Source organism: Lolium rigidum, chromosome 6 (genome assembly GCF_022539505.1).
Source record: "Lolium rigidum isolate FL_2022 chromosome 6, APGP_CSIRO_Lrig_0.1, whole genome shotgun sequence".
In the NCBI taxonomy this organism is placed as follows: domain Eukaryota; kingdom Viridiplantae; phylum Streptophyta; class Magnoliopsida; order Poales; family Poaceae; genus Lolium; species Lolium rigidum.
Genome location: NC_061513.1, coordinates 219477059 through 219486569, shown reverse-complemented (window position 1 = coordinate 219486569; position 9511 = coordinate 219477059). Strand labels below are relative to the sequence as shown.

General features: G+C 42.2%; 1 pseudogene; it reads right to left on the bottom strand.

The window, feature by feature from the left end:
- Nucleotides 1-1430: 1430 nt before the first annotated feature.
- On the bottom strand, nt 1431-6052 carry LOC124663768 (annotated as a pseudogene).
- Nucleotides 6053-9511: the final 3459 nt, after the last annotated feature.

Genomic DNA, 9511 nt, shown 5'->3' with positions numbered 1-9511 from the left:
GAGGGCTCAACATCACCCTGCTCCGTTGCTCCCAAATACAAACATATATGTCGGCTTCGCCTTCATTTTCACTCGTTCCTCCATCTCCGTGTGTGCCACTCCCCTCAACCTTCAGCTCCACAGCACTGGAACTTGGTTGCTAATTTGCAAGTTGCTAAATTGTGTGAAGACCTCGTAGCATTATTGATGGAGGTCAGGTAGTGCACATAACACAATTAATGATCCACTTATAATAAAATGTCGCCATTGAAATAAATAAATAGTTGAGTAAGAATACCAACCAAGATAATTTAAAATTATCTAATATCCAAGGGTACGCAACTACCAAAAGGGAGGCAACAATGTATTTTAGCATAAGTGCAACAATAAGTACTTGTAGTCTTCTACTATAAAATCACTTTTTCAGGCTTCCCCTCTTGCATTGTGTCAAAGTTAAGAGTAAAGTTTTTATCTCAAGTTTTGTCTGACATGGTATTGAAATACTCACTGTCAATGAAAATATATTTTTTCAAAATAAATCCTACTGAATCATAATAATGCTAATTGGCAGTTCAACACTCTAATTCAGCTACCCCCATATGCTTTTGTCACTCTAGGAGACACCAAAACTCATGCAAGGGATTGAATGAACCAGAAAAAAAGGTCTGTTGTCAAAGTTCTTTTCGATTGAATGTGGTTATAAACTGCAAGATGAAATAATTATAGTATAAAAGGTAGCAAATGTGAGGACCTTGTCAGTTCCATAATACTGGACTATAATTACATGTTCAAAGAGAGTTGATCTAACTGATACATTCACAACTATGCATGCATTACAAGTAACCTTCATTTTACTTGCTATTTCCACTTCAGCAGTACACAAAGCTGAGCACACTACAGCTACAACGATAATGATATGATAATTTCTACTAATTGTCACTTCCAAGCTAGAAGCTTTTAGTCGTAATCTTCATGAGCTATCTTCTTCAATCGAAGTAGCTTGGTCATGTATACCAGCTTTTTTAAATCTTCTACCAAATTCTATATATCATCTTTCTGCCAAGCTTTAATTTACACACGCTTCAGTTTTACACATGCAATTTAAAGTTAGGCAAACATGCATGGAGAAGGTGAAAAAACTACTTCATGCTAAAAAAAATTCATATCAGAATGGACCGAAAGGCAATACAGCAAGAGTTCACACCGCATACCACTGTGCACACAACGGCATGAATTCATGGAGATTCTTCACACCGCATAACACTTTCTATCTTAAAGAGTGACCAATAGTCACAACCGTTGAACACCTTGAAGAAATAAATTAATTAGTCAGGACACACAGGTTTGAAATTTCATTATGATCCTTTTAAAAAGCATGTGAAAACAGAAACTGACTAAATATGGTCAATATATAAGTCATAGCTAACCTTACTGAATTGTTTTTGTTACGAGGACTAAGAAAGCAAGCGATCCTGCTTGATGTATTGATCGTTTCTTCTTGAGAAAATTATCTACAGATCTATTGGATGTCCTCTAGTTTTTGTTCATGTAAGTCATGGTTACAGCTCTGCTAGCTATTTTTGTACTAATCGAAGGAATATAAGAATTAACGAATAGCCTTTTCCAGGATGAAAAATATGGCTCCACTATCTAAGCTTAACATAACCGATGAGATCTTTTGATATTCAAACAAATTGACTGAAGTGCAAAACATCAACATAGATCTGTAGAGATTGCTCCACTTGTCGTGCATCAAAAATCATCTATCAAAAACAGATATATGGTGAAGGATTTAAATAAGAATACAAATTATTTAAATACTCTTTGCATGCATGCATTATCTGCATGTATTTCTTTCGATTCATTATGAGGTCGGAGTAGCTCAAAATTGAATTTAAGCAGTACAGTAGACATCCCTGATAAGAGGACTTACATCTGACATGTAGAATGAAAAAGGGACCATGAGTTGCCAGGAAGCAGGAACGAAGCAGTGAACTTAGGATGAATTGAACCTTTTGCTGAAAAAAATGGTGAATTCATCTGTCAAAGGAAATGTTTAGTCTGATACTTATATTGGCATTGTTGACAGTGAAGCCTCAGAAGGAACTGTCTATTTGGGAGGTAGAAGTAGCGGTTATCGAAAGTATAATTTATGTAGCTTCAAAATGACAATCTAGGAAAATGGATCTTGGTAACAATGACGGTGAAGTTTTGAAAGTATAATTTACGTATGCATTGTGACATATGACAATGTGCCACTTCACCGATATCTAGGATTGCCCTGGATAATATTTAGAGCAACATCTAAAGAAAAGAAGTAAACTGTCTTACCAAATAGTACAACAATGTTTTGAATTCATATCTAGAGAGAGAGAGATTCAAATAGTAGGGGATGTAATAAGGCCTATAGATATAATTTTTAAAAATAATTTATAAAATCAAATCTGCAGTACCACCAAATAGTATAGTTTCTTGAGGACTACACAAATATGTGACCATGTAGCAAGATCACCTTCTGATAGTTCAGGTTTGTTGCTCTTTCCTTTATTTCGCTACAACACTATTGATTGTTGTAACTCAAAAATTAGCATGAAGAGGAACACGATTTATTGTATAAAATGGTCACACCGCAGAATGGTCCTTGGTATCTATTTATCTAGTAAGAACTTCAGAAATAATTCATAACTAACTTTTCTGAACATCATTTTTGGAGAATGATCTCCTATGAAAATTGAACAATTAGAAAGCCGAGTTACTGAACCTTTTCTTAATTTCCTAGTTGTTCCATCTTCTAAAGACATATTAAAAGTATCAAGTGATCAACAATCAACTTTGTACACATTACACAGCAACTTAATGCGATATATAACAAACTGCAGGATACATGAAAGCCAAGTGTTAACTCGATTTGTTCAAAAACAAATTGTATACGAAATGCACGTACATCTAAATAAAACCTTTCCATCAAACACATAGACTGTTGTGAATGAGCTGGAAGCGAATGTAGTAGATCAGTGGAAGTATCTAAACTGAAAGTTGAGTTCTTAGGTTGATCCCATATACAATAAGACATATCCATAACACAACAGCTTTTAGTCACGGCTTAAACAGGTGGTATTACGTCACATTGGCAAGATCTCAATATGCAAACCAACTGCTACAGAAATATGTCTACATCTAACAGTTAGTATGAGCTGAATTCCAAATTATCCAGTTGGATAGAAAAATGTTTATATTATAATATACTCGGGTTGTCTAGCATTCTTGGTTCTAATTCATTCCCAGATTGTCATCAGTATTATCCATAGTCCTTCGGGCTATTCATTATCTTGGCTTCTTGATTTTTTTAGAGTTGCATGGTGGTACTGTTTGAAGATTTTCATTCAAAATTGAGAAAAAATGAAATACAATGCAACGATACTCTGTAAATACTAAATAGGCTTTTATATTAACCGTAAATGTAGCATTAAAACGCATGGAAGGAAGCAACATGCAGGCGATGAGCAGTAGATAACCTTTACGTAATATCTGAACTCATATATCCCTCGAGAAAACTAACTGAATTGATATACTACACTTGGAACGTTATAATCTAGAACAATAACATGGTCATATAGGACTCCCAAGAAATTAAAACTCCCACCTACTGCATCAACTATTACTTGGTCAGTATGTCTAATTCAATATATTCAGGACCTTTGAAACTTTGATATTTATTTTATTGTACTCGTTTTCATATGTCTCAACAAATTCATCACAAAAACAACCACACCATATATAGGTCTTCTATTTGCACGTTAGCTCAAATATATATGGATGTTGAAAGGTGGGATGTTTGCAACTACGTATATGAAAGTAGCATGTTGCAACCAATGTGGTTCTCACGAAAGGATTAGTGCAGCAGAGGGTTGATACCTTCATCGTGGAAGTCAAGGTGCTACTTCTTGCAGGGTACATGCATATTGGGCCTATCGTCATGGGAGCAGGCCATGCCGACCTTCCCATAGCGGCTCAACCTCGTCACCTCGTCGTTCGCCATGAATTGTCATCCACCTCAACTTAATGCCCATTTCAGTCAATCAATCAATTCAAGCTAGTTCAGCCAATCGATATACTCTGGAGCATTCTTGGAAACAAGCATACACAGAACTGTTCACTGCGCAAGTACGAATGTTTGAACACAATCTACCAAAAAAATATCTACATTTATAGCTTTCTGATAAAATATAGCAATGAAAAGAGGCTCAAATATTTTTGTCCAAAGACCAAAAACTAATTCTCTTAAAGATGACAGTTCAGTAAGCACAATACATGATTCAAATGAATCAGACAGAGAGTTCAAAGCAAGCTTAACCAACCATTTGTCATAGAAAATTCTTCCTACTCCTTAACATGAATGAGATGTTTGGGGATTACCTTGAGGTACTCCTTAATCTTATCAGCATGTGGGTATGAGTAATCGGTCTCCGCAGCAATAGCAGGGACATTCTTGTATGCCTTGAGGAACATGTGTGGGGCAGCAGCCATGGTAGGGTATGAGATTGCCAAGGAAAGGGAGGAAACCATAGAGACACCAGAGGCAAACTTGTTCATCATATCTTCCTCGGTGAGGTCAAGAACCTCAGGGCTGAAGACATACCCACTTTCATAATTTTTTTTGATAACCAGCCCATACGAGAATGGGCAGATACCCAGCTTGGCAAGCAGGGCAGACTCAGATGAGGCCACCTTGTCACCCTTCTTAATCAGCTCCACATGGGTGATAATTTCCACAGTACCCTTGTTAATCTTGGTGGGGATGGTAAGCACCTGATGGAAGACAACACAGGTTAGAACTTAAGATAGCAGTGAGTACAGAGGGGGGGGGTTCATAAGAAGAGGGGAAATAATCAAAATTTCACCTAGAAGAAGGATGTCTGGGAGGGGTCCAGACCAGTGTTGCCAGGGGGAACAACCACATCAACCGGAGCAACTAGCCCAACACGAGCAGGAGCACCAACCTGTAGCACAACAAAACTGAGATCAGGATGACTGCCATCACAAAATATTCAGTTACTACATGTCTTGAAATTTACTACAACAGCAGAAAAATATCCTAGAAGAAATAAGAAGATACATAGTAAAAAGGATGTATCAACTAAAAAGGTCCCATCATAGCTAACAGTGTTGACTTCATACCGCTAGTTAAACTAACAAATCACCTATGGCAATGCATATTGGGTGTCAGTTGCTATCAGAAATGGCACATTTATTATACAGACTGTACACAGTTTAAAACAACAAAACTAGACTTGTATGAAATCATTCATACATAATGTACTGCTGGCAAGCATTTCATTGCTATTTCAAAAACTTCATGTCGAACACACATCATTTCACTGCAAATTCACACATCATTTCATTTAGGAGCACTAAATCATCCTAAATCCGGAGTACGTAAGCAACAAAGTCACTTGACGATGTTCCTGTGCTGCATCTCCTTGAGAAGCGAGATCTCGCGGATTGTGGCGCGTCAATGCCGATAAACAAGGGGGAAGGGGAGTGGTAAGGGAGGCCTCGCTGCCATGGGAGGTGGGTGGGAGCGGCAGGGTGACCTCCATGTCTCGGTTGCGGTGGCGCATTTGGAGGAGCTGGGTCTCGCCGTTGTCCCCGGCAGCATGGCCGCGGTATCCTTGTTGTCGCGCCGGCGGCGCGTCTGGAGGGTCCAGCCGCCGTGCATCTCCTGGATAGATGGCCGCCGGGGTCGTGATGGAAGGGGCGGCACTAGGGCTCCGCCCGGCCGCGGGGTTGGAGGCGATTGGAGGCGCGGGAGGGCTTGGTCGGCAGGGTTATCGGCCGGGGACGAGACGCTGGAGTTGCGCCAGCGAGCGGCGGTGGTGTGGGCGGCCGGCGAGCGGCGGTGGCATGGGCGGCCAGCGAGGTGCAGGAGCGGCGTTGTTGGCGAGAGAGGCGGCTCTGGGTCGGGAGCAGAATCGAAGGGGATGGGGAGATAGCGGATGCGGGGTGGCGTGCGGGGGCAGGCGGCCGAGGGCCTCTCCGACCGCCGCTGTAGCCAGAGTACCCGGCGGCGCATCGCCCGTCGCCACGCGCGTACAGCCAGAGAGGGGAGGCAGCAAATGAGAGGGGAAAAGTCGATTTTGCCCCTGACTCCCTGACCAACCACTGCGCGGCCCTCGAACGAACGGTGCGGACCACGTGAGCAGTAAAACTACTATGATCGGACGGCTGAGAGGACGTAGACCCAAAACGGACGCGCAGGATCGCGCCACGTCATTTGATCGAACGGTGCGGAAGTGAGGTAGCCTGGATGGAGCTCCTAGGGTGGAAGAATGTTATCTTTAGATGAGAGATGCCGTGAAATATTTTGTGTTTGATGTATTGATAGATTAATATTTTAGTGAGTGGTGTTTTGGAACATGGGAGCATATGCTCCCTATATTTTGAAATGCATGATACATGTATTTTAAATTTAAAAAAAATTGAAACAAAAAATCCGCACGTACATCTTCACGTGCTACACGCTCACAAAGTCGTTTCATAAAAAATGAACTTATCATGTGACGTGTGTAAAAAAGACAAAATTCAGTGCTGAAAACAATGCTTTTCACAGGATAAGTTTTCTCTTTTTCGCTTAGACTACAAAAAATATCATTTTTTCGTGAAACTTGACGAATACACATATATTATGGAGATGTACATGTAAATTTTTTTTGTCAATTTTTTTAACATTTAAAAATATGTTTTATGGTAGATGGATCATACGCACCCGGGAGCCGAATTGAGTTTCTCTAAATCTACTTCATGTCAAAATGCTTAAGGGATAACTTTGTTTAATTGGTTTGAAACTTGGTTCGAGAGGATCTCTTTCCGGGGGAGTATTAGAGAGATGTGTTGCATCATCTCTATGCTAGGACGTGATGCACTTATGAATGTTTATCAATTATACTATATTACTTGCTACCAGTTGCTGCTTCTTATTAAGTTCTATATTCACTCCACCATGTTAATTTAACATAAAGATATTAAGTGAAACCATGAACCATGATCAGTTTTAAACCGCAAGAAACACATTTAAACTTGATTTACTTGCACTTTTACTTTCAACACATTATTATTTCAAAAATACAGAAGTACATTGTTTAGTTTACTTGCTTTATTTATTAAGCTTTGTGGTACTTTACACCGCGTTGTGCCTGACAAACACTCCGATGGAGTTTTGGACACAAAACTGTTAATATTACTTATCAGGTATCTTGAAAAGGATCGGAGGAAGAATTGAACTTTTTACTCCAAGAGTTAGATGTAAACCCTTGGAAATGCAAGAGCTGGCATCTCAGCATTTCGCTGAAATCCTTGGTGAGCCAGCCCACAGACCATTCACGCTGACCACTTGGCGGCAAAGCACTTGCCAGCAATTAACACCACAAAGCTGGAGCTAACATTTTTCCGAGCATGGAATTCGGGCTGCAATTCGAGCATTACCTCGGACAAAGCAACTAGACCAGACGGGTTCACCACCAGATTTTACCAGCGTTTTTGGTCCACGGTGAAGGGCGCGATCACGCGTGTCGTAGCTTGTTTTGACAATAGAGACGATAGGGGCTTTGCGAGAATGAATGAAGCATACAACACGATGTTTCCAAAGAAAGAGGGTGCGATCGAGGTGGGCGACTTTAGGTCGGTCAGCCTGATACATAGTGTTGCAAAGATAGTGGCAAAGGTAATGGCTCTATGGTTGGTCAACCCCATCAAGCAGCTTATGGACTCAAATCAGAGTGCATTCGTGCAGGGAAGAACAATCCAAGAAATTTTTCTCATGGTTCAAAAGTCCATCAAGAGTTTGCACCGCAATCAGATTCCGGCACTCATGTTGAGGCTAGACATGGCCAAAGCTTTTGACTCAATATCGTAGACCCTTCTACTTCAGATCTTGAGACACCGTGGATTCGGGCACAAATGGATCAATAGGTGTTGACGCTCCTGTGAACGGTGAGTACACGGGTGTTGATAAATGGAAATCCCGGCGGAAAATTCTAGCATGCAGGAGGCCTACGGCAGGGGGATCCCATCTCCCCATCTCTCTTCGTTCTGTTCATGGATGTTTTAAACACTGTTGTCAAGTTATCCGAAAAGCAAGGCCTGTTCGCAACGTTTGAGCGAAGTGGAATCAAGGATCGTCTGTCTTTATTCGCGGACGACGTGGTAATCTTGATCAAACCTATAAAGGAAGAAGCAGAAGCAGTAGTGCAAATTTGCGTACCTTTGGAGCGGCCTCTGGACTGCACTGCAATTTGGTGAAGAGCTCTGCCTCCCCCATCCTCTGGACTGCACTGCAATTTGGCGAAGAGCTCTGCCTCCCCCATTGATGAGGCCTAAGGGCTAGCATGTGCCCAGATCCCACGAATTTGATCAAGTGAGTGGATGAATGAGGTGGGAGAGGAAGAAGAACACAAGATCCAGATACAAACACACACACACACACAACCCAACACAAACCAATTTAATCCCTTGGTAGGTTAGACCAAGCAAATAGAACCACTTCTTAGAGAGACCCTTGGGTAGAGTCTAAGAAATGAGAGATTGGTGATGGAGATCCAACTAGAACTTGGATGAAAGTGGTAGAAGCCTTGAATCATCCATGAAGAGCAGAAATCCCTCAAGAGTGCCTTGATACAAAGAACATAGTTCTAGGGAGACAAAGCTCAAAGTAGTTTAAGCCTAAATCTTGTCTAACCCCTAATTGAGGTGGGGGATGAGATACATATAGGCCCAGATCCGTCCAGGGGTAAAAGGGGCATTTCAATAAAGTAGTTACGTCCATAGATGATAAATAGACGGCTGAGATGCAGTTGACTTTGGTGGGATCAGCAGTGCCGGTGTGCTCGGGGCGGCATTGCTGGTTAGACCGGCAGTGCCGGCGTGCTCGGGGCGGCAGTGCCGGCCCTGGCTGCTTCAGGCGAGTTTGGCGGCAGTGCCGGTGGAGGCTGGCAGTGCCGGTGAAGTTGGGCCGGCAGTGTCGGGGTGCGCCCACCAGCAGTGCCGGCCAGGTGGGGGCGGCAGTGTCGGCCTTGTCGTGGCTGGCGGCTGGAGCCCTTCCCCTTCTTCTTCTTTGGTCTTCCCTTCTTGTTCATGAGCAACGAGGCTTCATCCCCTCCTCGGCTCCTTGACGCTCCCTTCGAGTCCTTGACGAGATTGGTACCTAATGACATATAGACATAGGTATGAGGTAGCAATCCATCCAAGGTTATGTCGAGTTCAAGTGTAGAAAGGAGAGAATTCACCTCTTGGTGTATGGCTTTGGCCCGAGCTCGTGTCATTGGGCCACGAGGAGGGCTTGTCGGTCTTGAGGAGGAGGTGTCCAAAAGCCACCCCGCATCACCCATCCACATGCTCTCCCTAGACCTACCTCACTGGTTCTTTAATTGCTTGAACAAGCTTCTCAAGGGGTTCTTCTGATCAGCATCAATAGAGGAAAGGAAGGACCAATGCGTGCTGGCCTGGGACACGATATGCTCTCCCAAGCTGTTGGGTG